The following is a 23,190-nucleotide window of genomic DNA, read 5'->3' as shown; positions in this document are numbered from 1 at the left end:
AACCCTCCTCTGGTGCTTAATATGCACCAAAAACATATATGGAGCATAATTCCAACAGTTGATTAACAAAATTAAAGCTTACTAATCTCCAAACAATAACATAGGAGTAAAAGATCTAATTCAAAACATTGAAAGATAACTGAACCAGACCAAACATCTCCAAACAATAACATAGGAGTAAAAGATCTAATTCGGTATAGAAACAATAAAAATAATACATTACATTTTGTTGAAGCATGAGCATGTAAGTACCTAGCCTTGCCTAAGGTTAACATAGTCATCATGAGGTGACCTAATAATGGCAACCTGTTGAATTGCTCTAATTAAGGCACAAAAGACCAAACCATCCATCTGGCAGTACATTCAACAGTTTGTTTTTACCACACATCCAGAAACTATCCTCAATATCTCTGTCCTGATTTTTTAGCACAATAAGAGATGGCGCAACCTGAGTTATTTTACCACACAACCCTTTGCTATTTGTTATCAACCCTTTATCTCTAATTCTACTAACCCCTGCAGTCTCTAGTACCCAAATAGTATCACATTCTACAGTGGTGTTTCCTTCATTAATCCCTTCGGTGTTGTGGCTGTAAAAACATTAATATTTACCTTTAATCACAGTGTTTCCCTCTAACAAAGGCCCATTTAATTCAGTTCTAATGTTATAGACAGCACAATCCTTGTCACCCAACCCAGTGTCGTTCAACACAGTTCTGCCTTGAGTGCTCCCCTGAGCAATCATACATTCTATATCACACAAGGGAATAGAATACTTTGTCTTGGTACAATGAACATTTTTCCAAGTTACACAGTTTTTAAATGATGCTGGTTCAGGGACTATTATGAGATCCGACAAAGGTGATTTACTACACAATATACAATTGTCCATTCTGTGTTTGTTCGCCGTATACTTCGCCCATTTGTACCACTCATTCTTCACTACTTCCTCTCGTGTGGTATCCTTGAATGGTTCAGATATGTCAATCAACTTTGCAATGTTCTTGTCTTGAGATGGGTCATTAGAGTTTGTAATAAAATTCCAAATGTCAGTAAAGAACCCTCCTGGTTCTGATGCTAGCTACCACAGGCTCTTCCTGTTTTGGTAATGGCGTAAGACCAATTCTGAATGACTGAGGAGCTACTCCCTTCAGTCAATCTTGTTCTCGTTATTTCACCTTCAACTGGTTCAATCTGATTCATGGTGAGCACCCACTCTTCCAAACATTTGATTAATGTCAGGTCTCATCCTTTGGGGTCCCAAACAGCTTCTCCCTTTGTTATATGATGCGTCCATCCACAGAGTGGCTCCTTCAGTACAGGTTTCTTCTTCCATACAGAAACTGTCCTTTTGTGGTCCTAATTACAATTGTTCATTATGGACACCAGGTAAGGGCTGAAAAGTAAATTGTGGGGAAATCCCCATTCCTTTCATCTTGTAAGATTTCTCCTTCTGCTCTTGGTAAGGCTTCTCCTCCACTCTCTTCACTTGTTGTTCCCTCCTCAGGCCGAACTGGGCTTCCATCTGGGAAGGCGTTCATTTCAGGGAAGAGATGTTCCCATTCTTTAGGTGATACCTCGAGGTCCAACTGTAAAGGGCTTCCGTCTACAGAGTCTGTCCCAACAAGTATATCATCAGGAGTAGTAGACATGTTACCACCCCACTTCTGGGCTTCCATCTGGGAAGGAGTCCATTTCAGGGAAGAGATGTTCCCATTCTTTAGGTGATACCTCGAGGTCCAACTGTAAAGGGCTTCCGTCTACAGAGTCTGTCCCAACAAGTATATTGTCAGGAGTAGTAGACATGTTACCACCCCACTTCTGGGCTTCCATCTGGGAAGGAGTCCATTTCAGGGAAGAGATGTTCCCATTCTTTAGGTGATACATTACATTACATTTACATTACATTTAAGTCATTTGGCAGACGCTCTTATCCAGAGCGACTTACAAATTGGTGAATTCACCTTATGACATCCAGTGGAACAGCCACTTTACAATAGTGCATCTAAATCATTTAAGGGGGGAGGGTGAGAAGGATTACTTATCCATCCTAGGTATTCCTTGAAGAGGTGGGGTTTCAGGTGTCTCCGGAAGGTGGTGATTGACTCCACTGTCCTGGCGTCGTGAGGGGAGTTTGTTCCACCATTGGGGGCCAGAGCAGCGAACAGTTTTGACTGGGCTGAGCGGGAACTGTACTTCCTCAGTGGTAGGGAGGCGAGCAGGCCAGAGGTGGATGAACGCAGTGCCCTTGTTTGGGTGTAGGGCCTGATCAGAGCCTGAGGTACTGCGGTGCCGTTCCCTCACAGCTCCGTAGGCAAGCACCATGGTCTTGTAGCGGATGCGAGCTTCAACTGGAAGCCAGTGGAGAGAGCGGAGGAGCGGGGTGACGTGGAAGGAACTTGGGAAGGTTGAACACCAGACGGCTCGGCGTTCTGGATGAGTTGTAGGGGTTTAATGGCACGGGCAGGGGAGCCCAGCCAACAGCGAGTTGCAGTAATCCAGACGGGAGATGACAAGTGCCTGGATTAGGACCTGCGCCCGCTTCCTGTGTGAGGCAGGGTCGTACTCTGCGGATGTTGTAGAGCATGAACCTACAGGAACGGGCCACCGCCATGATGTTAGTTGAGAACGACAGGGTGTTGTCCAGGATCACGCCAAGGTTCTTGGCGCTCTGGGAGGAGGACACAATGGAGTTGTCAACCGTGATGGCGAGATCATGGAACGGGCAGTCCTTCCGGGAGGAAGAGCAGCTCCGTCTTGCCGAGGTTCAGCTTGAGGTGGTGATCCGTCATCCACACTGATATGTCTGCCAGACATGCAGAGATGCGATTCGCCACCTGGTCATCAGAAGGGGGAAAGGAGAAGATTAATTGTGTGTCGTCTGCATAGCAATGATAGGAGAGACCATGTGAGGTTATGACAGAGCCAAGTGACTTGGTGTATAGCGAGAATAGGAGAGGGCCTAGAACAGAGCCCTGGGGGACACCAGTGGTGAGAGCGCGTGGCGAGGAGACAGATTCTCGCCACGCCACCTGGTAGGAGCGACCTGTCAGGTAGGACGCAATCAAAGCGTGGGCCGCGCCGGTGATGCCCAACTCGGAGAGGGTGGAGAGGAGGATCTGATGGTTCACAGTATCGAAGGCAGCCGATAGGTCTAGAAGGATGAGAGCAGAGGAGAGAGAGTTCGCTTTAGCAGTGCTGAGCGCCTCCGTGATACAGAGAAGAGCAGTCTCAGTTGAATGACTAGTCTTGAAACCTGACTGATTTGGATCAAGAAGGTCATTCTGAGAGAGATAGCGGGAGAGCTGGCCAAGGACGGCACGTTCAAGAGTTTTGGAGAGAAAAGAAAGAAGGGATTCTGGTCTGTAGTTGTTGACATCGGAGGGATCGAGTGTAGGTTTTTTCAGAAGGTGCAACTCTCGCTCTCTTGAAGACGGAAGGGACGTGAGCCAGCAGTCAGGGATGAGTTGATGAGCGAGGTGAGGTAAAGGAGAAGGTCTCCGGAAATGGTCTGAGAAGAGAGGAGGGGATAGGGTCAAGCGGGCAGGTTGTTGGGCGGCCGGCCGTCACAAGAAGCGAGATTTCATGGAGAGAGAGGGAGAAAGAGGTCAGAGCACAGGGTAGGGCAGTGTGAGGCAGAACCAGCGGTGTCGTTTGACTTAGCAAACGAGGATCGGATGTCGTCACCTTCTTCAAAATGGTTGACGAAGTCATCTGCAGAGAGGGAGGAGGGGGGAGGATTGGGGGAGGAGAAGGTGGCAAAAGAGCTTCCCTAGGGTTAGAGGCAGATGCTTGGAATTTAGAGTGGTAGAAAGTGGCTTTAGCAGCAGAGACAGAGGAGGAAAATGTAGAGAGGAGGGAGTGAAAGGATGCCAGGTCCGCAGGGAGGCGAGTTTTTTCCTCCATTTCCGCTCGGCTGCCCGGAGCACTGTTCTGTGAGCTGCAATGAGTCGTCGAGCCACGGAGCGGGAGGGGAGGACCGAGCCGGCCTGGAGGATAGGGACATAGAGAGTCAAAGGATGCAGAAAGGGAAGAGAGGAGGGTTGAGGAGGCAGAATCAGGAGATAGGTTGGAGAAGGTAAGCAGAGGGAAGAGATGATAGGATGGAAGAGGAGAGAGTAGCGGGAGGAGAGAGAGCGAAGGTTGGGACGGCGCGATACCATCCGAGTAGGGGCAGTGTGGGAAGTGTTGGATGAGAGCGAGAGGGAAAAGGATACAAGGTAGTGGTCGGAGACTTGGAGGGGAGTTGCAATGAGGTTAGTGGAAGAACAGCATCTAGTAAAGATGAGGTCGAGCGTATTGCCTGCCTTGTGAGTAGGGGGAAGGTGAGAGGGTGAGGTCAAGAGGAGAGGAGTGGAAAGAAGGAGGCAGAGGAATGAGTCAAAGGTAGACGTGGGGAGGTTAAAGTCGCCCAGGACTGTGAGAGGTGAGCCGTCCTCAGGAAAGGAGCTTATCAAGGCATCAAGCTCATTGATGAACTCTCCGAGGAACCTGGAGGGCGATAAATGATAAGGATGTTAAGCTTGAAAGGGCTGGTAACTGTGACAGCATGGAATTCAAAGGAGGCGTGATAGACAGATGGGTAAGGGGAGAAAGAGAGAATGACCACTTGGGAGAGATGAGGATCCTGGTGCCACCACCCGCTGACCAGAAGCTCTCGGGGTGTGCGAGAACACGTGGGCGGACGAAGAGAGAGCAGTAGGAGTAGCAGTGTTATCTGTGGTGATCCATGTTTCCGTCAGTGCCAAAAAGTCGAGGGACTGGAGGGAGGCATAGGCTGAGATGAACTCTGCCTTGTTGGCCGCAGATCGGCAATTCCAGAGGCTATCGGAGACCTGGAACTCCACGTGGGTCGTGCGCGTTGGGACCACCAGATTAGGGTGGCCGCGGCCACGCGGTGTGGAGCGTTTGTATGGTCTGTGCAGAGAGGAGAGAACAGGGATAGATAGACACATAGTTGACAGGCTACAGAAGAGGCTACGCTAATGCAAATTTAGTGAACAGACATCGCTTCACCCTTATTTTAAGTTGAATGAATTAGTCTTTCAATTTGAACCAAACAAACTATTTAATACGTTCAGTTTATATCTTATACCAATACTCGTGACTATAACTTTTACTAGTGCCTATAACTATAACTTTCTCTGCAAAACAATTTAATTACCACCAAGAACTCAGATATATATTTTTTTAATTAACACCTCGGCTGGGAACCGAACCCTTGATCACAGTTTGTAAGACTGCTACGCTCACCACCATACCAGCAATGCTATGAACCTGACTGAGATTCTCTGCAAATAGACCCATTTTACATCTATAGTTGTTTATCCAGCATCTGGACAACAGAAAATAGTCCTAATTTAAACGCTCAAACTTTTCCCTCAGTTAGGATTTACCCAAAGACCATAACCCCAGGGAACTGATAATTTCTCCTATGAACCCATGTTAAAATAAAAATAAACCAATTTGAATAACTAGTCAATTCAAAAATAATAGAATTTCAAAGTGATGGTACACTTTGAATAGAGACTGGTGTTTCTCAATCATTTTATAATTAACTCCCACCTGTTCCAACAATTTCTAGTGAAGTTGATCAGTCTTCACGGGAAATTCTTAGGATCCAGGGCATTTGACGCCATTAAAATGTTTCCACTCTCTTTTCTTTAGAAACAACTTAAATATATTTTCAAAAACATTTACCCAATTTGAAACTGAACTGAACAAAAACCCCTCCAAAGGAAATCCACTCTCGCATATAGGCCAAGAATACACATGAGCTGGCCTCACTTATCCAGAACTCCAACATCGCGCTATAACAGCCTTATCCAGATACTAAGAAAAAGTGGCCGAATATCTCTAACTGCGTTCCTCAGTACCACGGTCTCCAATGACATTTTTACCAGAGAAAATGTAGCCCTTATTTTCTGGAAAAGAAATGTACATTTCGTTAACATTCACAATGCTACCTTTTAATTCACCAAGCTAATGATGTTACATATACTAAAATCCCCTTACTTTTCCTGAGCATGCGATAAAAGTTTTAGCCATGCACAGAACGCCTAGTTTCTTCCTGGTCGGTTATCGGTATCTTACCCATATTACAATTTGCTTTTCTTCTAACTAATTTTACCACGTTTGCGATTTCTCATATACGTTTATTTTCCGTCTTTTGACGCTAATAACAACTTCTCCACGTATTTTATCGCCACTGAAACTGTTGTTTCCGTGCAAAATGATTCCAAGTGGGGCTATTTGTAAATCACATCGGTACCTTACTAGAAGTTCGGTAAAACGTAATCTAGTATGTATTTTATCATATATAAACTGTACTCTCTATGAACCACTTATTGATCGATCAGATTCTATACACCGCTTGGTGAAAATTCCATTCTTTTACTTTTACCTAAAAACAACATAGAGTTTAAACTTAACGTCGCACAATCAGGCTAGCGTTCTTCCTGTCCTAAATATCCGTCCATTTCAGACCTCTTTCATAGAGCGGTAGCCACGGATATTTCCCTATCTACTTACTCACTAGGCATGCATACACATTCGTATTTATACAATTCCCAAGCTTATATACATGCATGCAATTCATTGAATTCAAAAGTTCTTTCGTTTCTATACTTTTTAGGAAATTTGAGAGAGAGAGACCTACTTGACGCTCCCCTTGCTGCTACCGGATCTTTTGTGGCAATCTACGCAGACATTTCATCTATTGTAAGAACTTTTTTGCTTACCTTGTTTAAAGCTGGGTGGCCACCCTTGTCTTGCCAGATTGCCCCAAAGATCCCACGGCCAGCCAAGAATGTCTTCAGTCCCTGACCCTACTGGTAAGCTCGCCAATATGTCGTAGAAAATCAGATCAAATACAACGCATTACAGAACATGTGAAGTCAATTCGGCTTTTTAATACAAGAGTATAGCAAGCCGGGATGGTCCGCGGAACACACTCCACTTTCCAGAGCCCCAGCTCCAGTATTTATCCACCTATCTCATATCGGTCCACCCCATATGCAGATAAACAAAGAATCAGGGAAATATGTATATCATTATCTTTTTAGTTCAGGCTTCCTACTTGCTTCCGCCCACTAACACCCACATCTGCTTTCCGTTAGATTATAATAATGGCAAGACCCTTGCTTTGACCTAAAACTAATATACGTCCCTCTAACCTATGACCTATGCTTTGACCCTGTAATTAGCTCCATGTGTTCTTTTGTATGTGTGTCTTTATCTCGGATCAGCAGACTGTGTGTTTCCTTTAGTTTTTGGTGTGTCCAGCCGTCTTTGCGCCTACATGTCTCCTTCTCTTAATGTGATCTGTTTTTAGTGTTCCGCTAACCTAGTCTTATGTCGCCTTCTCTTCATGTGGTTGTCTAAAATCTGTAGACTATGTGTCTCCATCCTTAGTGTTTCCAGCTGTCTTGGCACCTCCATGTCTCCTTCTCTTCATGTGGTCTGTTTAGTGTTCAACTATTCTATACATCTATGGCCTCCTCTGGTCTCCTCTCCTATACAATAGACAATGTATTTTACCAGAATGGCAAATGCACTCTATAAGTGTATCTCTTTCTTGTGTTTCTATATTTATGCTCCTCCATATATGTCTATCTCCCAAACTCACTTCTCAGGACCCTATTGTTCAGAGGAGGTAGCCAACAACACGATCACTTGAAGCTGGAAAGGCTGCGTTCATTTTTTAAAACATTTTTGTATATATCCATAAAAATGATGCCAGCTGATTCATGATTTCAACTGGTTGAGAAACGCTGCCTGTCTGTCGGGATTCGACACATTCATTACTATGGGACCACTGGAATTTGAATCTTGAAACAATGTTGTAAATGTCGGAGACAGACAGCAAGGTTTATACCAATCTCCTCTGTTTAACTAAATGTTAGTCGAAAAGAAATGTGAGATAATGACCTCTACTATCATAAGCAGACAAGTTTATAAATTGCCTGGCTGGGCTGATGAGACAGTGGATTGCACAGTCAGATGGAACAGAGTAAATAGGCATTTTAACGTCATAGATTTAGCCGGTGGTAATTTGTGGATTAGACACCAGCTGGAATGCGCTTTTTAAATCAACATTCAGGAAGACCCACTCATTGTAGAAAGGCCAACAAAGACTGTTGAGATTTGGAATAAAAATGCCCACACATTGATACTCTGCTATGGACTATTTATTTTGTTCACAAATCAAGAAAAATATATGCAGCATTTCTAAATAAATATGTATTTTTCAAAGAAATACAAATAAGAAATATCTATTGAAACAGTTCAACTGTTTAGTTCCATGCTGAGAGAATGGCAGCTTCTGTATTCTGCCATGAAGGAAAACAATACCACACCAAGTCACAAGTCAATGAGACGTTTTTGTTCCTAAACATAATGAATACCAAAAACATTCCTGAAAAACAGCAGCCAGAAAAAAAAAGTGAAAATATTTTACAGCGATTTAAAAAAAAAAAAAAACTTTAGTCAAACAGAATAGATAGAAGTATTTGTACAAATCCCACAGAATGACATCAATATTTCCATAACATTAAATACTGCATATTAGATTTACTTTGTGATGTAAAACATGAGAGAGAGAGGAGGAATGGCTATGTAAGTCAGTCTTGACAGACAGTTCGGTTCGGACCAAAGTTCCCAGGTTTTCCAGAAAGCCCAGGAGGATTCACAGATTTTCTGCTGATTATTTTACAACCCTAATGCAGACCTACAGTAATAACATCTTCAGGATTAGGTAGGCTACAGCACATACTCCCTTATACAAAAATGTACAAAACATCAGCCTCTAACTAGTTACACCAGAATACTGTTCTTTTTTACAGTAGTAGTATGACAGTACAAAACATTGTGCCTAGAAGATGTGTTGAGGAGACGTAAGGTGACCCGGTGCTGACCCCCTCGGTCCCCGCTAGTCATGTGACCTCGGTCATCGATGCCGAATGGTTCTGGAAGACAGAAGGAGAATGTTGGTTTATACTGTGGTTGATGTCCAGCAAACATAAAGCAAGCGAGTGAGGTAGGCATATCCCAAACTTGACCAGACCAGCAAAACTAACATTCTGGAAGACAGAGGCATTTTTGTTAAGAATTTCATAAGCAACTAAGAAAACTAAATTGAGGCAAAATGTTTTGGCATATAATGAATTTAAACAAAAAAAAAATTGGCATATACCGAAGCATAGGTAACTGCCAACATAAAGTCTCTTAATAGGGCATTGGGCCACCACCAGCCAGAACAGCTTCAATGCACCTTGGCATAGATTCTACAAGTGTCTGGAACTCTATTGGAGGGATGAGACATCCATTCTTCCATGAAATATTCCATATTTTGGTGTTTCACTGATGGTGGTGGGAAACGCCGACTCAGGCACCACTTCAGAAACTCCCATAAGTGTCCGATTGGGTTGAGATCTGGTCACTGACGACCATGGCATATGTTTTACATCGTTTTCATGTCACTGAATGGTTTGATGAACGACTCGTACCTGTGGACGGGGACATCCTATGGGGGCATAGCCAAAATAATGGCCCATCATTTTTATACATGGCCCTAAGCATGATGGGATTGTAATTGCTTAATTAACTCCACACCTGTGTGAAAGCACCTGCTTTCAATATACTTTCTTGGCCTCATTTACTCAAGTGTTTCCATTATTTTAGGCAGTTACATGTACAGGGTAAAGTAGATGGATGTGTATTCATGTACATCCTAAACCTGAGAAAATATATCCTGACAAAGAAATGAAAGTCCCACACATTCAAAAGTACAGCAGCTGAATAGCAAAGCAGGTGATGGCCCGCACAGTATCTGATGGCCTCTGCAGTAGTATTGAACAGTAGTGTTTAGTGGTTACCTGTGCAGTAGTATTGAACAGTAGTGTTTAGTGGTTACCTGTGCAGTAGTATTGAACAGTAGTGTTTAGTGGTTACCTGTGCAGTAGTATTGAACAGTAGTGTTTAGTGGTTACCTGTGCAGTAGTATTGAACAGTCGTGTTAAGTGGTTACCTGTGCAGTAGTATTGAACAGTCGTGTTTAGTGCAGTAATATTGAACAGTAGTGTTAAGTGCAGTAGTATTGAACAGTAATGTTAAGTGGATATCTGTGCAGTAGTATTGAACAGTAGTGTTAGGTGGATACCGGTGCAGTAGTATTGAACATTAGTGTTAAGTGGTTACCTGTGCAGTAGTATTGAACAGTAGTGTTGTAAGTCGCTCTGGATAAGAGCGTCTGCTAAATGACTTAAATGTAAATGTAAATGTGTTAAGTTACCTGTGCAGTAGTATTGAACAGTAGTGTTTAGTGGTTACCTGTGCAGTAGTATTGAACATTAGTGTTAAGTGGATACCTGTGCAGTAGTATTGAACAGTAGTGTTAGGTACACTATAGTATTGAACAGTAGTGTTAAGTGGTAGTATTGAACCTTAAAACAGTAGTGTTAAGTGGTTACCTGTGCAGTAGTATTGAACAGTAGTGTTAAGTGGATATCTGTGCAGTAGTATTGAACAGTAGTGTTAGGTACACTATAGTATTGAACAGTAGTGTTAAGTGGTTACCTGTGCAGTAGTATTGAACAGTAGTGTTAAGTGGATACCTGTGCAGTAGTATTGAACATTAGTGTTAAGTTACCTGTGCAGTAGTATTGAACAGTAGTGTTAGGTACACTATAGTATTGAACAGTAGTGTTAAGTGGTTACCTGTGCAGTAGTATTGAACAGTAGTGTTAAGTGGATACCTGTGCAGTAGTATTGAACATTAGTGTTAAGTTACCTGTGCAGTAGTATTGAACAGTAGTGTTAGGTGGATATCTGTGCAGTAGTATTGAACAGTAGTGTTAGGTGGATATCTGTGCAGTAGTATTGAACAGTAGTGTTAAGTGGTTACCTGTGCAGTAGTATTGAACATTAGTGTTAAGTTACCTGTGCAGTAGTATTGAACAGTAGTGTTAGGTGGATACCTGTGCAGTAGTATTGAACATTAGTGTTAAGTTACCTGTGCAGTAGTATTGAACAGTAGTGTTAAGTGGATATCTGTGCAGTAGTATTGAACAGTAGTGTTAGGTACACTATAGTATTGAACAGTAGTGTTAAGTGGTTACCTGTGCAGTAATATTGAACAGTAGTGTTAAGTGGATACCTGTGCAGTAGTATTGAACAGTAGTGTTAAGTGGATACCTGTGCAGTAGTATTGAACAGTAGTGTTAAGTTACCTGTGCAGTAGTATTGAACAGTAGTGTTAAGTTACCTGTGCGCTGAGTGTCTGCAGGGGGCTCTGGATGCGGGGGAAGGTCATTAGAGGGAGACCACGGTAATCTTCACTCTTCTGTTTGGCAGGAGGGGAGTGAGTTCCTTTAAAGTTGTTCACCACACAGATACCCTGAAGGAGACAACGTCACTGAAACATTCCCTGACATGAAAACGTCACAGAGCAAAAGGCTGAACAGTATTAGGGTTCCCAGGGTTACAGACATTACAGCATCCCATCTCCATGACTACGGCAAGGAAGAATATCCACGAGAAGAGCCACTGGCCAATCAATACATTTGATCCATTTAGAAAATTCACCCGTGGGCAATGTGTCAACTCAAATATTTTGGCACTGAGCAAATGTATGGTCTGCTGAGCGCACAGTTCAACATTGTGAAAATGTGTAACTTCCAGTGTGCTTTTACTGTATACCTTGTGGTTGAACCTGCGTTAAGTTACAGTTTTAACAGTGTCCAAGTAGGCTACTGTGGCTATTTGATCATAATGTAGACCTACCAGAGAGGCCTACCATCAAAAACAATGGAGAAAATGCATCCCGTAACATTTTACCATGGAAATATCTGTTCTATCATTCAGCCTACAGTAGCAGCCAATATTTATTCTACGCGCAGCTTAGAGGGAATATTACATCCTCATCAGGTAGATCAGCTCCCATTGTGTGCTGAAAGAGATCAACACAACCAGATAAAACGACCTTTAGTCCTCACCAGGAAGAGAGCGATACAGCTACCAAGGATGAACCCAGCGATGACATCAGAACAGTGGTTCCGGTACTCGAGACCCGGTTGAGCCCGGCGAGAAGGCTGTACAGAGGGTGCCCAGGCACAGCACCGTTTGGCCAGGCGACTACTCTTAGTCTTTATGGTGCTAGTGATGTACATCTGGAACAGGGAGAGACAGGGAGAGGCAGGGGAGACACGAGAGGTAGTAACTGTCTCTATGGTGTCTGCCCAAGCTAAAAATGTCTCCATCATCATAATAAAGTTGGGCCAGTTCCAGCAGTACTCACAGTGACGCAGACAGCGGAGTAACAATGACTACATTCTACTGTGAAACTCATTCTGATTATCATAACCCTTACAAGTGACATCGACAGCAGAGTCGAGGGTTAGGTCAGTAAAACTCACCGTGACGTAGACAGCAGAGTAGACGCTGAGCGAGGGTTAGGGTCAGTAAAACTCACCGTGACGTAGACAGCAGAGTAGACGCTGAGCGAGGGTTAGGGTCAGTAAAGCTCACCGTGACGTAGACAGCAGAGTAGACGCTGAGCGAGGGTTAGGGTCAGTAAAGCTCACGTGACGTAGACAGCAGAGTAGACGCTGAGCGAGGGTTAGGTCAGTAAAGCTCACCGTGACGTAGACAGCAGAGTAGACGCTGAGCGAGGGTTAGGGTCAGTAAAGCTCACCGTGACGTAGACAGCAGAGTAGACGCTGAGCGAGGGTTAGGGTCAGTAAAGCTCCGTGACGTAGACAGAGTAGACAGCAGACCGTGGCCGTAGACAGCAGAGCGAGGTTAGGGTCAGTAAAACTCACCGTGATCGTAGACAGCAGAGTAGACGCTGAGCGAGGGTTAGGGTCAGTAAAACTCACCGTGACGTAGACAGCAGAGTAGACGCTGAGCGAGGTTAGGGTCAGTAAAGCTCACCGTGACGTAGACAGCAGAGTAGACGCTGAGCGAGGGTTAGGGTCAGTAAAGCTCACCGTGACGTAGACAGCAGAGTAGACGCTGAGCGAGGTTAGGGTCAGTAAAACTCACCGTGACGTAGACAGCAGAGTAGACGCTGAGCGAGGTTAGGGTCAGTAAAGCTCACCGTGACGTACGACAGCAGAGTAGACGCTGAGCGGGGTTAGGGTCAGTAAAACTCACCGTGACGTAGACAGCAGAGTGACGCTGAGCGAGGGTTAGGGTCAGTAAAGCTCACCGTGACGTAGACAGCAGATAGACGCTGAGCGAGGGTTAGGGTCAGTAAAACTCACCGTGACGGGACAGCAGAGTAGACGCTGAGCGAGAGTTAGACGGTAAAAACTCACCGTGACGAGCGAGTAGCGGGGTTAGGTCAGTAAAACTCACCGTAGACAGCAGGAGTAGACGCGAGCGAGGGTTAGGGTCAGTAAAACTCACCGTGACGACAGCAGGAGTAGACGCTGAGCGAGGGTTAGGGTCAGGTAAAACTCACCGTGACGTAGACAGCAGAGTAGACGCTGAGCGGGGTTAGGGTCAGTAAAACTCACCGTGACGTAGACAGCAGAGTAGACGCTGAGCGAGGGTTAGGGTCAGTAAAACTCACCGTGACGTAGACAGCAGAGTAGACGCTGAGCGAGGGTTAGGGTCAGTAAAACTCACCGTGACGTAGACAGCAGAGTAGACGCTGAGCGAGGGTTAGTCAGTAAAGCTCACCGTGACGTGACAGCAGAGTAGACGCTGAGCGGGTTAGGGTCAGTAAAACTCACCGTAGTCAGCAAGTAGATGCTCGACCAGTAAAACTCCGTGACAGTAGCAGAGTAGACGCTGAGCGAGGGTTAGGGTCAGTAAAACTCACCGTGACGTAGACAGCAGAGTAGACGCTGGAGCGAGGGTTAGGGTCAGTAAAACTCACCGTGACGTAGACAGCAGAGTAGACGCTGAGCGAGGGTTAGGGTCAGTAAAAAGCTCACCGTGACGTAGACAGCAGAGTAGACGCTGAGCGAGGGTTAGGGTCAGTAAAGCTCCGTGACGTAGACAGAGAGTAGACGCTGGCACTAAAACTCACCGTGACGTAGACAGAGTAGACGCTGAGCGAGGGTTAGGGTCAGTAAAACTCACCGTGATGGACAGCAGAGTAGACGCTGAGCGAGGGTTAGGCTCAGTAAAACTCACCGTGACGTAGACAGCAGAGTAGACGCTTTAGCGAGGTTAGGGTCAGTAAAGCGTAGACAGCGTGACGTGAGCGAGACAGTAGAGTAGACGCAGTGAGCGCTGAGGGTTAGGGTCAGTAAAACTCACCGTGACGTGACAGCAGAGTAGACGCGAGCGAGGGTTAGGGTCAGTAAAACTCAGCGTGAGCGTTAGACACCGCAGACAGTGATGACTGAGCGAGGTTAGGGTCAGTAAAACTCAGACAGCAGAGTAGACGCTGAGCGAGGTAGACAGCGTGAGTAGACGCTGAGCGAGGGTTAGGGTCAGTAAAACTCACGTGGACGTAGACAGCAGAGTAGACGCTGAGCGAGGGTTAGGGTCAGTAAAACTCACCGTGACGTAGACAGCAGAGTAGACGCTGAGCGAGGGTTAGGGTCAGTAAAGCTCACCGTGACGTAGACAGCAGAGTAGACGCTGAGCGAGGGTTAGGGTCAGTAAAACTCACCGTGACGACAGCAGAGTAGACGCTGAGCGAGGTTAGGTCAGTAAAGCTCACCGTGACGTAGACAGCAGAGTAGACGCTGAGCGAGGGTTAGGGTCAGTAAAACTCACCGTGACGTAGACAGCAGAGTAGACGCTGAGCGAGGTTAGGGTTAGGGTCAGTAAAACTCACCGTGACGTAGACAGCAGAGTAGATGCTGAGCGAGGGTTAGGGTTAGGGTCAGTAAAACTCACCGTGACGTAGACAGCAGAGTAGACGCTGGAGCGAGGGTTAGGGTCAGTAAAACTCACCGTGACGTAGACAGCAGAGTAGATGCTGAGCGACGCGTCTTTGGAAGGGAAGGAGCGCCGAGCCTTCTCCACGACGACCGGGCTGCCGGTACAGATGTTACCGTTGGAGATGAACTGGTGGGTGAAGCGACACTCGGTGCCGGTGTAGTTGGGTTTACACACAGACAGGAAGTACGGCGCCAGGTTACCCGTCACCACCTGGCCAGCGTTCACAAAGATGTCTGTAAACAGACAAACGCAAACACACCTGGAGAGAGAGAGAGAGAGAGAGAGAACAGAGAGGGAAAAGATACAGAGACACATGAAACTAAATGCTTCATTTCCAATGTTCATGAAATATGACTTATTATCTGCCCTTTGTATTGTAATACTCTGAGCCTGGTGGTGCCCCTCTGTCTGGGGTTCCTTTGTTCTGGAGGAGAGACTGAGAACAATGGGCTGGCCTGTGTCCCAAATGGAACCATGTTCTTTATACAGTGCACTACTTTTGACCAGGGCCCTGTGTGCTGGTCAAAGTAGTGTACTATGTAAGGAATACAGTGCCATTTTGGGCATTTTAACTTGGTGTCATTCAGCACTGTAACAGGCGTAGTGTAACAGGGTGCCATCGAGCACCCGACACAGTGTCATCGAGCACCCTGACACAGTGTCATCAAAAATCTATCGATGTGCACTTAAACCTAATTGCTGCAGTAAGTCGCTATGAATAAGAATTTCAGCTAAATTACTTTTTTAATTTACAAAAAAATACTATAAAATAGTTTAAGAGTTGGCTACTCAACATGTAACTACGTTCAACATCTAATATACAAGTAACACCACTGACATGACCAGTAGGTCACCAATAACTAACCAATAAACCTGATGACTCTCCTGGTGAGGCCGTTCAGGTAGCAGCACTTCCCGTCACCATGGTTTTCTCCTGGGTTAGTAGCACCGCCGTGTGGACTTCATCATGTACATGGAAACCTCCCCGATGAAGATCTGAAGACAGACACATTGTTACACTGAGTGTACAAAATATTAAGAACACCTGCTCTTTCCATGGCATAGACAGATCAGGTGAAAACTATGATCCCTTATTGATGTCACTTGTTAAATCACTGTGTAGATGAAGGAGAGGAGACTGGTTAAAAGGAGCCTTGATCTAACAAAGAGGGTGAACAAAGACAAAATATTTATAAGTGCCTTTGAACGGAGTTTGGTAGCAGGAGCCAGGAGCAACAGTTTGTGTCAAGGCTGCAATGCTGCCAGGGTTTTTCCATGCTCAACAGTTTCCTGTGTGTTTCAAGAATGGTCCACCAACCAAAGGACATCCAGCCAACTTGACAACTATGGGAAGCATTGGAGTCAACATGGGCCAGCATCCCTGTGGAACGCTTGCAACACCTTGTAGAGTCCATGTCCCGACAAATTAGCATTAACACCCAGCCCTAACCCTTGTGTCACCTAAAACCCTCACAAACATTTACAGATGCACAATCGAGAGCATCCTGTCGGGCTGTATCACCGCCTGGTACGGAAACTGCTCCGCCCACAACCGTAAGGCTCTCCAGAGGGTAGTGAGGTCTGCACAACGCATCACCGGGGAAAAACTATCTGCCCTCCAGGACACCTACAGCACCCGATGTTACAAGAAGGCCAAAAATATCATCAAGGACATCAACCACCCGAGCCACTGCCTGTTCACCCTGCTATCATCCAGAAGGTGGTCAGTACAGGTGCATCAAAGCTGGGACCGAGAGACTGAAATATAGCTTCCATCAAAGCCATCAGACTGTTAAACAGCCATCGCTATCATAGAGAGGCTGCTGCCAATATACTGACTTAACTCTCGGGCCACTTTAATAGATGGATTTAATAAAGGTATCACTAGTCCCTTTCAATATCTTTAAATAATGCCACTAAGTCACTCTGGATAGGCACGCCTGATAAATGACTAAAATGTAACACTACTCTGGAGCAGTTAGTTGGTCTTGTGTGGTTCAGTTGGTAGACCGTCAGGATATGTTTGATTCCCACTGAGGAACATTTTTAATATATATATATATATATATATATATATATATATATATATATATATATATATATATATATATATATATATATATATATATATATATAGAACACCTTTATTTAACCAGGTAGGCTAGTTGAGAACAATTCTCATTTACAACTGCGACCTGGCCAAGATAAAGCAAAGCAGTTCGACACATACAACAACAGAGTCACACATGGAGTAAAACAAACATACAGTCAATAATACAGTATAAACAAGTCTATATACGATGTGAGCAAATGAGGTGAGAGAAGGGAGGTAAAGGCAAAAAAAGGCCATGGTGGCAAAGTAAATACAATATAGCAAGTAAAACACTGGAATGAGTTGCTTAGGATAAAAGTGTATGCTAAATAGTATATATTATTATTTATTGAGTGTGGATGTAATGGTAGGCTACCTTGGGCAGCAGGTAGCCTAGTAGTTAGAGCACTGGGCCATTAACTGAACGGTTGCTGGATCGAGTCCCCGAGCTGAAAAGGTACAAATCTGTTGTTCTGCCCCTGAACAAGGCAGTTAACCCACTGTTCCCTGGTAGGCCGTCATTGTAAATACGAATTTGATCTTAACTGACTTGCCTAGTTAAATAAAGCTGCAGTCTGTGTTGGCGCCAGAGACGGGCATGTAGAGCTGCTATGGCTGCTGCAGAACTGTCGGCAGTAGATCTACAGTGTAGCAACAGTGCCATCTAATGGTCGTTCTCTGAATTAATTCAACCGTGTCAGTGCCTCAGTGACTTAAAAAAAACATCTGTTTTTTTTTCCTCCAGTGAATCTAGCAGTCATAATTAAACCTAGAAGTCAATATTTCAGTAGAAACGAGGCTAATGGGAGCATGTGATCTGTAAATAATACAGGATGCAGGATTTTAATTCGAGCCAGTTTGCTACAGGAGGAATAATCCTTATTACATTTTTCGGAAGGGGAAATCAAGTCTGAAATTTAAAAAAAGTGGAAATTATATAAACTTCAGAAGCCTTCTTAAAACTCAAATACAAGTAAATTCTCAACCACAAAAGACTGATCAAATTAAGAGCCTACATCAGTAGGATATATATCTTCATTAAATATATAATACAAAGATAATGGAGGATAATGTGAGATGATTTACTGAGAAAGCAAGATAGCGAGAGCAAAAAGACAGAAAAACAGTTACTGTACTCAAGATGGCGATGGGAGCCAAGCCGCTTATTGTGACAGAGAGAGAGAGAGGAGCGAGGGGGGCAGAGAGACAGAAGAGATGGACAGACAGAGGGCAGAGCCAGTAAGACAGAGTCAGTCAGTAACCTAGTACTCACGATGATGGTGGGAGTGGCGGCGACCCGCAGTAGAGGATGAGGGGAGGGATGAAGCTGCTCGTCCACCCCGGGGTACGGCTTCATCAGGTCAGCATCGTTGCAGAAGAACCCCTGGACGTGGATGCCGAACGTGTCGGTCAGCTCAAAGTAGTAGGCCAGCAGGACGGTCCCTGCCATTATCACCAGCTGGGAGACAACATCAGGGAGATATCAGGATGGAACCCTAACCTAAATACAACCTGACCTAACTCAAAGTAGTAGGCCAGCAGGACGGTCCCTGCCATTATCGCTCTACCGCCGACCCCCAGCCTCGCTCTACCGCCGACCCCCAGCCTCGCTCTACCGCCGACCCCAGCCTCGCTCTCCGCCGACCCCAGCCTCGCTCTACCGCCGACCCCAGCCTCGCTCTACCGCCGACCCCAGCCTCGCTCTACCGCCGACCCCCAGCCTCGCTCTACCGCCGACCCCCAGCCTCGCTCTACCGCCGACCCCCAGCCTCGCTCTACCGCCGACCCCCAGCCTCGCTCTACCGCCGACCCCCAGCCTCGCTCTACCGCCGACCCCCAGCCTCGCTCTACCGCCGACCCCCAGCCTCGCTCTACCGCCGACCCCCAGCCTCGCTCTACCGCCGACCCCCAGCCTCGCTCTACCGCCGACCCCCAGCCTCGCTCTACCGCCGACCCCCAGCCTCGCTCTACCGTTTACTAATAGTGCACATACATTTGCCCTCCTCCCTACACTATAACATGACAGTCTAATCAAATATCTGTTTCGGTAAGCTAGGCGTATGTCACTTCTTCACAGGAGAGGCATTTAATTCAACTTTGGCAGAAATGCCTTCTGGAACATGTGCCTTTTAATGTGCCTTAATAACAGACTTGTATGCCATCTGTAAATAACAATCTATCCCTCAATGTAACCAAGACTAAGGAGAGGATTGTGGACTACAGGAAAAGGAGCACGTCCCCATTCTCATCGACGGGGCTGTAGTGGAGCAGGTTGAGAGCTTCAAGTTCCTGGTGTCCACATCAACAACAAACTAACATGGTCCAAACACACCAAGACAGTTGTGAAGAGGGCCTAACAAAGCCTATTCCATTTCAGGAAACTAAAAAGATTTGGCATGGGGGTCCTGAGATCCTCAAAAGGTTCTACAGCTGCAACATCGAGAGCATCCTGACCGGTTGCGTCACTGACTGGTATGACAACTACTCGGCCTCCGACTGCAAGACACTACAGAGGGAAGTGTGTATGGCCCAGTACATCACTGGGGCCTTGCTGCCTGCAATCCGGGACCTCAATACCAGGCGGTGTCAGAGGAAGACCCTAAACAGTGTCAAAGAACCCAGCCAAACCCAGTCATAGACTGTTCTCTCTACTACCGCATGGCAAGCGGTACCGGAGTGCCAAGTCTAGGACAAAACGGCTTCTCAACAGTTTTTACCCCAAGCCATAAGACTCCTGAACAGGTAACCAATGGTTACTTGCATTGTCCACCCCAACCCCTCTTTTACGCTGCTGCTACTCTCTGTTTATATGCACAGTCACTTTAACCAGATCAACATACTACCTCAATCAGCCTTGCTACTAACAGGCGTATGTACGTAGCCTCGCCACTAACGGGCGTGTGTACGTAGCCTCGCCACTAACGGGCGTGTGTGCGTAGCCCAGCCGCCACTAACGGGCGTCTGTCGTAGCCTCGCCACTAACGGGCGTCTGTCGTAGCCTCGCCACTAACGGGCGTCTGTACGTAGCCTCGCCACTAACGGGCGTCTGTACGTAGCCTCGCCACTAACGGGCGTCTGTACGTAGCCTCGCCACTAACGGGCGTCTGTCGTAGCCTCGCCACTAACGGGCGTCTGTACGTAGCCTCGCCACTAACGGGCGTCTGTCGCGCCTCGCCACTAACGGGCGTCTGTCGTAGCCTCGCCACTAACGGGCGTCTGTACGTAGCCTCGCCACTAACGGGCGTCTGTACGTAGCCTCGCCACTAACGGGCGTCTGTGCGTAGCCTCGCCACTAACGGGCGTCTGTACGTAGCCTCGCCACTAACGGGCGTCTGTACGTAGCCTCGCCACTAACGGGCGTCTGTCGTAGCCTCGCCACTAACGGGCGTCTGTACGTAGCCTCGCCACTAACGGGCGTCTGGCGAGCCTCGCCACTAACGGGCGTCTGTGCGTAGCCTCGCCACTAACGGGCGTCTGTACGTAGCCTCGCCACTAACGGCGTCTGTGGCGTAGCCTCGCCACTAACGGGCGTCTGTCGGCCGCCTCGCCACTAACGGCGTCTGTACGTAGCCTCGCCACTAACGGCGTCTGTACGTAGCCTCGCCACTAACGGGCGTCTGTACGTAGCCTCGCCACTAACGGGCGTCTGTACGTAGCCTCGCCACTAACGGGCGTCTGTACGTAGCCTCGCCACTAACGGGCGTCTGTACGTAGCCTCGCCACTAACGGGCGCTGTACGTACTACCTAACGGGCGCCTGTCGTAGCCCGCCACTAACGGGCGTCTGTACGTAGCCTCGCCACTAACGGGCGTCTGTGCGTAGCCTCGCCACTAACGGGCGTCTGTACGTAGCCTCGCCACTAACGGGCGTCTGTACGTAGCCTCGCCACTAACGGCGTCTGTACGTAGCCTCGCCACTAACGGGCGTCTGTACGTAGCCTCGCCACTAACGGGCGTCTGTCGTAGCCTCGCCACTAACGGGCGTCTGTACGTAGCCTCGCCACTAACGGGCGTCTGTACGTAGCCTCGCCACTAACGGGCGTCTGTACGTAGCCTCGCCACTAACGGGCGTCTGTACGTAGCCTCGCCACTAACGGGCGTCTGTACAGAGCCTCGCCACTAACAGGCGTCAGTATGTAGCCTCGCCACTAACAGGCGTCTGTATAGAGCCTCGCCACTAACAGGCGTCAGTATGTAGCCTCGCCACTAACAGGTGTCTGTATAGAGCCTCGCCACTAACAGGCGTCTGTATGTAGCCTCGCCACTAACAGGCGTCTCGTATGTAGCCTCGCTACTAACAGGTGTCTGTATGTAGCCTCGCTACTAACAGGCGTCTGTATGTAGCCTCACTACTCTTTTTTCAAATGTCTTTCTACTGTTTTATTTCTTTACATACCTACACACACACACACACACACACACACACACACACACACACACACACACACAACACACACACACACAACTTTTGGGCACCATTGGATAGCACCTGTTATATTCAGCATTTCACTGTAAGGTCTACACCTGTTGTATTCGGCGCACGTGACAAATAAACTTTGATTTGAAATACAATTGTTAAATTATGAGCCTATCTGGTTTACCACAGAAAAGTGAGAAACCTTCCCACTAGCAGTGATGTAAAGTACTTAAGTAAAAATTATATACTTTTTACATTTTCCTGACACCCAAAAGTACTCTTTACATTTTGAATGCTAAGCAGGACAGAAATTCCCACAGGTTTGGAGTGCTCCCTGGCTCAGTGCAATTAAAAAATACATAAAAACACCAACAATTATGCCATTTGGTTTGCGTAATAGGGAATTATTTACACTTTTAATTTTGATAAAGTACCTTTACTTTTGATACTTAAGTATATTTTTAAAACCAAAAATGCTTATACTTTTACTCAAGTAGTATTTTCTGGATGACTCACTTATGAGTCATTTCCTATTAAAAAGGTATCGATACATTAACTCAAGTATGACAGGTTTTTTCCCACAACTTCCTTTGTCTGAGATAATTGATGGGCTGGACATGCCGGAAGTTTGGATTGGTCTGCCATGTAGCATGCTTCTGTCTATAACATGAGCTGCTCAGTATGTGTTGATTGTCCTTTATACCATGGTGGTGTTGAAATATATAACATTACCCATCGAGAATTATATGTTTTTCTACTTTCTCCACAACATTGATTGCCTGAATGTAGCAGGCGCTATCGACAGGATCAGTTGGAAAACGTGACGGGCTATGCCCTGAATGTAGCAGCGCTATCGACAGATCAGTTGGAAAACGGACGGGCTATGCCCTGAATGTAGCAGGCGCTATCGACAGATCAGTTGAAAAAACGTGATGGGCTATGCCCTGAATGTAGCAGGCGCTATCGACAGATCAGTTGAAAAACGTGCGTGGCTATGCCCTGAATGTAGCAGGCGCTATCTACAGATCAGTTGGAAAACGTGATGGGCTACTTTCTGCAACACGCGCGGTCAGTGTAAACCGGAGTGACTTGACACAACACTGGCCGAACAAGATGTAGCTACAAACAGAACAGAGTTATTATGGCTCCAGTCTGCCGAAAGTGTTCATCCATGTATACGGTTGAGAAAGATTCTATTTTCTGATATTTTAAAGTTTCCAATTGTCAGAACGTCATTTTCATCAAAACTTAAGGCTTACTGTTCGCTGGCTAACGTTAACGTGTATGATCTGTGTAGTAATATTATTAGAATCAGAAATCTATTTGCCTTGCTCGTTATAGCCTAACGTTATCTAGCTAACATTGAACCTAGTCGGTTACCGTTAGCTACCTACAGATTCATACTACAGATATGACAATATTTGTATTGGTAGTAATACGAGTGTGGATAATGCCAGGTCATTGTTTAGCTAGCTAGCTACATGTCTAAACAAAGACTCAGATGGTTACATGACCCATAAAGTTGGCCAGGTGTGTCTGAAGGTGATTAGACATTTATTCTATTTCATGGACATGAAACACATGTTCACCTGGGTGAAAATGGCTCCGGCTGCATTCAAACATCGGAAAGATTCTTGGTGAACTAAATTGATGTGCAATATTAGCATTACACCGAAGTCTGTTTTTAACCAACTCTATGAGAGTTCCACATGACAGACAGGATCTTACCTCTAGGATCACTGTACTACCTGTCATTAGGTAACACCAGAGACAGTCTTACC

General features: G+C 46.1%; 1 pseudogene; it reads right to left on the bottom strand.

Annotated features, from left to right (window-relative positions):
* Positions 1–8,171: 8,171 nt before the first annotated feature.
* On the bottom strand, positions 8,172–18,550 carry LOC135535830 (phospholipid phosphatase-related protein type 1-like; annotated as a pseudogene).
* Positions 18,551–23,190: the final 4,640 nt, after the last annotated feature.

This window comes from Oncorhynchus masou, unplaced genomic scaffold (assembly GCF_036934945.1).
Source record: "Oncorhynchus masou masou isolate Uvic2021 unplaced genomic scaffold, UVic_Omas_1.1 unplaced_scaffold_5196, whole genome shotgun sequence".
Classification (NCBI taxonomy): Eukaryota; Metazoa; Chordata; class Actinopteri; order Salmoniformes; family Salmonidae; genus Oncorhynchus; species Oncorhynchus masou.
The sequence above is the reverse complement of the archived record's forward strand: the minus strand, read 5'-3'. Positions and strand labels throughout refer to the sequence as shown.